Source organism: Bufo gargarizans, chromosome 2 (assembly GCF_014858855.1).
Source record: "Bufo gargarizans isolate SCDJY-AF-19 chromosome 2, ASM1485885v1, whole genome shotgun sequence".
In the NCBI taxonomy this organism is placed as follows: domain Eukaryota; kingdom Metazoa; phylum Chordata; class Amphibia; order Anura; family Bufonidae; genus Bufo; species Bufo gargarizans.
The window spans coordinates 101,379,932-101,386,506 of NC_058081.1; positions in this window are offsets into that span (position 1 = coordinate 101,379,932).

Genomic DNA, 6,575 nt, shown 5'->3' on the forward strand with positions numbered 1-6,575 from the left:
CCCCTCTTGAAGAAAAAAACTATGGTAATAGGTGAAATTTTATTAAACGTGGTCGTCACAGGTGTTGAATTCCTCCGAGATCCATGCCTCATTAATTTTTAGAAATGTGAGGTAGTCTACACTGTCGTGAGCTAGGCCAGTGCGCTTATTAGTCATGATCCCCCCTGCTGCAGTCTGACTGACCCCTGTGATGCTGGTAACATGTCCGTCATTTTGTGTTTGTACCGGGGGTACCCAGTACTGGTCCTTGCCCTTTATGCTTTTTAAACGGAGGTCCCTCTTAAAACACTGGAGCATGAAGGCCCTGGCTCCTGCTCATTGCCCAGGAGAATGTCGTACTCTGTCTTCTTCCCCCAGCCACGGATAACACCAGGGATCCCCGAAAAGTTTAAAGTCCCCCTAAAAGCCTGCTCTTCTTGCTCCTCCTCTCCCTAGCCACCATCCTCCTCTGACTCCTCTTCAGACTCCTGCTGACTTGTCTCAGATGGAGTAGCCCTGCCGGAAATTCATTCAACATTTTGAATTCCTCATCTTCTAGCGCCTGCTCCTCGACTGCTTGATCAATAACACAATGCAATGCACGCTCCAGAAAGAAGGCGTAAGGTACGATGTCACTGATGGAGCCTGGCTTCGACTTACCAGTTTGGTAATCTCATCAAATGGCCGCAGAATTCTGCATGCGTCGTGCATGAGCAGCCACTGGCTCGGTGAAAAAAAACAAGCTACCAGAACCTGTCCTGCCGCAGAGTTCGTACAGGTAGTCGTTAACGGCACGTTTCTGCTGGAGCACCCTATCAAGCATATACAAGGTGGAGTTCTAGCGCGTCAGGCAGTCACAAATAAGACGTCTGATGAGCAAATGGGTGTTGCCGCTGAATGTCAGCAAGGTGAGCCATGGCCGTGTAAGATCTTCTAAAATGGCCTGAGATTTTCCTGGCCTGCCGCAAGACGTCCTGGACCCCAGGGTATTTGGCAACGAATCGCTGCACGACTAAGTTCAGGACGCCATTTTGCCCTGCTTCAGCGCGCTCAGCAGATTGGCACCATTGTCACACACCACTTTACCAACTGTCAAATTGAGCTGGGGTAGCCACTGATCGGCCTGTGACCACAGAGCTGAAAGCAGTGCAAGACCGGTGTGGCTCTTGGCTTCCAGGCACAACAGCCGCAGCATGGCAATGTCTCACCTGGCACGTCAAATAGGTTCTGGGGAGCTTAGGGGGTGCAGCGGAAGAAGCGGTAGCAGTGAAAAAGGAGGATGAGATGGAGGATGGAGTAGGAGGAGGAGAAGAAGAGGCAGGCCTGCATGCAATCCGTGGCGGTAACACCAAATCCACACAGGTGCCATGGGTTGCATGCTTGACAGCCGTCAGAAGGTTCACCCAGTGGGCAATAAAAGTTATGTACCTTCCCTGCCCTTGTTTCCTGAGAATGCTCGGACTGGGAGAAAACGTCTGTATGTGGGTAAGTAACTGGCTCAATGATATAAAACAGAGGGTGGTTATTAACGGTACACACTCAGATTGAGTCACTGTCACTAGTGGGATACCTCAGGGGTCAGTATTGGGCCCTATTCTCTTCAACATATTTATTAATGATCTTGTAGAAGGCTTGCATAGTAAAATATCAATTTTCGCAGATGACACTTAAGTAATTTACACTGAAGAGGACAGTATACTACTACAGAGGGATCTGGATAGATTGGAGGCTTGGGTAGAGAGGTGGCAGATGAGGTTTAAAACTGACAAATGTAAAGTTATGCACATGGGAAGGAATAATGCAAGTCACCCGTACATACTAAATGATAAAACACTTGGTAACACTGACATGGAAAAGGATCTAGGAATTTTAATAAACAGCAAACTAAGTTGCAAAAACCAGTGTCAGGCAGCTGCTGCCAAGGCCAATAAGATAATGGGTTGCATCAGAAGGGGTAGGAACATAGTCCTACCACTTTACAAATTGCTAGTCAGACCACACATGGAGTACTGTGTACAGTTCTGGGCTCCTGTAAACAAGGCAGACATAGCAGAGCTGGAGAAGGTCCAGAGGAGGGCAACTAAAGTAATAACTGGAATGGGGCAACTACAGTACCCAGAAAGATTATCAAAATTAGGGTTATTCACTTTAGAAAAAGGACGACTGAGGGGAGATCTAATCACTATGTATAAATATATCAGGGGTCAGTACAGAGATCTATCCCATCAGCTATTTATCCCCAGGACTGTGACTGTGACGAGGGGACATCCTCTGCGTCTGGAGGAAAGAAGGTTTGTACACAAACATAGAAAAGGATTCTTTACGGTAAGAGCAGTGAGACTATGGAACTCTCTGCCTGAGGAGGTGGTGATGGTGAGTACAATAAAGGATTTCAAGAGGGGCCTGGATGTATTTCTGGAGTGTAATAATATTACAGGCTATAGCTTCTAGAGAGGGGTTGTTGATCCAGGGAGTTATTCTGATTGCCTGATTGGAGTCGGAAAGGAATTCTTTATTTCCCTAAAGTGGGGAAAATGGGCTTCTACCTCACATATTTTTTTTTTGCCTTCCTCTGGATCAACTTGCAGGATGACAGGCCGAACTGGATGGACAAATGTCTTTTTTCGGCCTTATGTACTATGTTATGTACTATGTTACGTGTCTGTGGTCAGATGTATCTTGGCACTGACACTGTGTGCCAGAGATACATTCAAACAAACCGAATTTTGTCCCTATAGGGCCCTCAGGATGCTGAACAAAAAAACAAAAATTTTACATTCGGTTAATTGACCAACAATTCCTTTTTAGGGGTCCTATTGTTTATATTAAAACTACAAACTTTGTTATTGAATCATAAAACAATACTATTGAGTGGTTTAATTTTCTAAAGGCCTCCGAGTCCACCATTCTATATGGCAGTAGTTGGCAGGCTAGCAGTTTCGACAAGCCAGCGGTCAGCCGTTGGGCAAGAGGGTTATCTGGCATCATCAATTTTTTACGTTCGAACATTTGGGCCACAGGAGCCTGCCTTGTGCCAGATGAACGCGACAACGGCACTGTGGGAGGAGAGAATGAGAGGAGAGAGGAGAAGGAGAAGAGGCAGGACGTGGAGCACCGGGAGTGTGGCTTTGTGGGTTCTGATGGTGTTGCTCCCACTGGGGTCGGTGATGGGAGGCCAGGCGGTCGTCCCTAGGTGAGTGTTGGGCTTACCGCGACTTATGCGTTGACGGCAAAGGCTGCAGATGGCAACTCTATTGTGAGCAGCTGACACCTTAAAAAAAAATCCCACACTGCGGAGCCATGTGCTGACATCCTGGGAGTGCCAGATGTGAACGTGCATGGTGGATGGCTCGCTCCAGATACATTTGCAGTCTGCTTTTTGCCTCCTGTGCACTGCGAGTTCTGCCTGCTTCTGCTCTTTCTCCTCCCTATCTGCTACTCCGTCTCTCCCTCTGAAATCCCCTCCTCTTCCTCTCTTGTGTCCACCCACATGACATCCATCGAAACGTCATCATCGTCACCTTCACCACCACTGACATTAGAGGTCTCGGAGTAGGCAGCAACAGCAGGGACCACCCTCTTTGAGCTGATCTGGGTAATGTCGTCAGACCGCTGGGTGGCGGCCATTGCTACCTCCTCTTCCTCATCCGATACCAAGAATGGCTGCACATCGGTAAGGTCTGAGAATGGATGGGAAAATAATTCCTCTGACTTAAGTGGAGGGGCTATGGTGGTGGTGGTGCACACAGCAGAGAGTGAGGAGGGTGCTAATACAGAGGATGAGGAGGGTGCAGAAGCGAAAGGCTGAATTAGCCACTCAACCAACTCTGGTGCGTCCTTTGACGTAATCGTACGCACCTTCTCCAACTTCCCACTTAAGGCTCCGGCCTGGTGCACCTGCCCGACCCCTACCATCCCTTTGGAATGCCTGCCTTTTCCTCTGCCTGTCATTTTCAAAATGACCCTGTGACAAAGTTTCTATAGAAGAGCAGTATTTGTGGAAGCAGGTATATCACAGGCCTCAATCAATATTTTGTGGAAGCCGGCATATCAATCCCCTCTATCAGTATTTTGTGGAAACCGGTATATAGAACCCAATAATGTTTATTTGCTGGAAGCTGGTAAATCAAACCCCTTAATCAATATTTGGTGGAAACTGGTGTATCACAGGTCTCAAACAATATTTTGTGAAAGCCAGTGTATCACACCCCTCAATCTGTATTTTGTGAAGGCTAGTATATCGCACCCCTTAACCCTTTCGCTACCAGCGCCGCCGTACATGTATGGTGCTGGTAGTGCTGTGCAAGCATAGCGCTCGCTCACACGTGCAGCAGGCGTCAGGGCCGGCAAGTCTCTGCTGTTTCAAAGCAGACCGGCGATTGCGTTAATTAAATGCTTTAGATGCCGTGATCAAGTTAGATCACGGCACCTAAATGCGCAAAAACACGGATGCTCGTGCTTCCGGACTTCCTACCTATGCCCCATGTGTCCAATCTGGGCATAGATAGTTGCGCTGAATACTGGTAGCTTTACTGCAAAAGCTAGCAGTATTCAAACTGCAATTCTTATTTTGGCCACCAGATGGCAGGCCAGGATAAGAAATTTGCAAAAGTGATAAATTCCGGATAAACAAACAAACAAAAAAAAAAATGTAATAAGCTCTTATATGAGGCACATAATGATCACAAAAAAATAAAAAGCATTAAAAAAAATATAGAAAAGTTTAAATCACCCCCCTTTCCGTATAATTAAAAAATAAATACCTAAATAACAATAAATATAAACATCATGGGTATCACCGCAGTACTATTAAAATAGAAAAAGAAAATCAAATACCGCGAATGGCGTAACGGAAAAAAGGGTCAAAATGGCCAATTTGCCATTTTCTCATTGCTTCTTTTACCCAAATTTTTTTAAATAAAATGTGATCAAAAAGTCATGCATACTCCAAAATGGTATCAATTAAAAGTACAGATTGTTGAGCCCCTAAACTCAGTAGAGTAGTACTTTTTCTCAAAGTTTACATTTATTATTACACTATTTAGACATAAAGAACCTACAGTCGTGGCCAAAAGTTTTGAGAATTACACAAATATTAGTTTTCACAAAGTTTGCTGCTAAACTGCTTTTAGATCTTTGTTTCAGTTGTTTCTGTGATGTAGTGAAACATAATTACATGCACTTCATACGTTTCAAAGGCTTTTATCGACAATTACATGACATTTATGCAAAGAGTCAGTATTTGCAGTGTTGGCCCTTCTTTTTCAGGACCTCTGCAATTCGACTGGGCATGCTCTCAATCAACTTCTGGGCCAATTCCTGACTGATAGCAACCCATTCTTTCATAATCACTTCTTGGAGTTTGTCAGAATTAGTGGGTTTTTGTTTGTCCATCCGCCTCTTGAGGATTGACCACAAGTTCTCAATAGGATTAAGATCTGGGGAGGTTCCAGGCCATGGACCCAAAATGTCAACGTTTTGGTCCCCGAGCCACTTAGTTATCACTTTTGCCTTATGGCACGGTGCTCCATCGTGCTGGAAAATGCATTGTTCTTCACCAAACTGTTGTTGGATTGTTGGAAGAAGTTGCTGTTGGAGGGTGTTTTGGTACCATTCTTTATTCATGGCTGTGTTTTGGGGCAAAATTGTGAGTGAGCCCACTCCCTTGGATGAGAAGCAACCCCACACATGAATGGTCTCAGGATGCTTTACTGTTGGCATGACACAGGACTGATGGTAGCGTTCACCTTTTCTTCTCTGGACAAGCCTTTTTCCTGATGCCCCAAACAATCGGAAAGAGGCTTCATCGGAGAATATGACTTTGCCCCAGATCAATCTTTCCCTGATGTTTTTTTTTTAGAGAAGTGGCTTCTTTGCTGCTCTTCTTGACACCAGGCCATCTTCCAAAAGTCTTCGCCTCACTGTGCATGCAGATGCGCTCACACCTGCCTGCTGCCATTCCTGAACAAGCTCTGCACTGGTGGCACTCTGATCCCACAGCCGAATCCTCTTTAGGAGACGATCCTGGCGCTTGCTGGACTTTCTTGGACGCCCTGAAGCCTTCTTAACAAGAACTTGAAGTTCTTGATGATCCTATAAATTGTTGATTGAGGTGCAATCTTAGTAGCCACAATATCCTTGCCTGTGAAGCCATTTTTATGCAACGCAATGATGGCTGCACGCGTTTCTTTGCAGGTCACCATGGTTAACAATGGAAGAACAATGATTTCAAGCAACAACCTCCTTTTAACAGGTCAAGTCTGCCATTTTAACCCAATCAGCCTGACATAATGATCTGCAGCCTTGTGCTCGTCAACATTCTCACCTGAGTTAACAAGACGATTACTGAAATGATCTCAGCAGGTCCTTTAATGACAGCAATGAAATGCAGTGGAAAGGTTTTTGGGGGATTAAGTTAATTTTCATGGCAAAGAAGGACTATGCAATTCATCTGATCACTCTTCATAACATTCTGGAGTATATGCAAATTGCTATTATAAAAACTTAAGCAGCAACTTTTCCAATTTCCAATATTTATGTAATTCTCAAATTTTTGGGCCACGACTGTATACATATGGGGTATCATTGTAATCGAA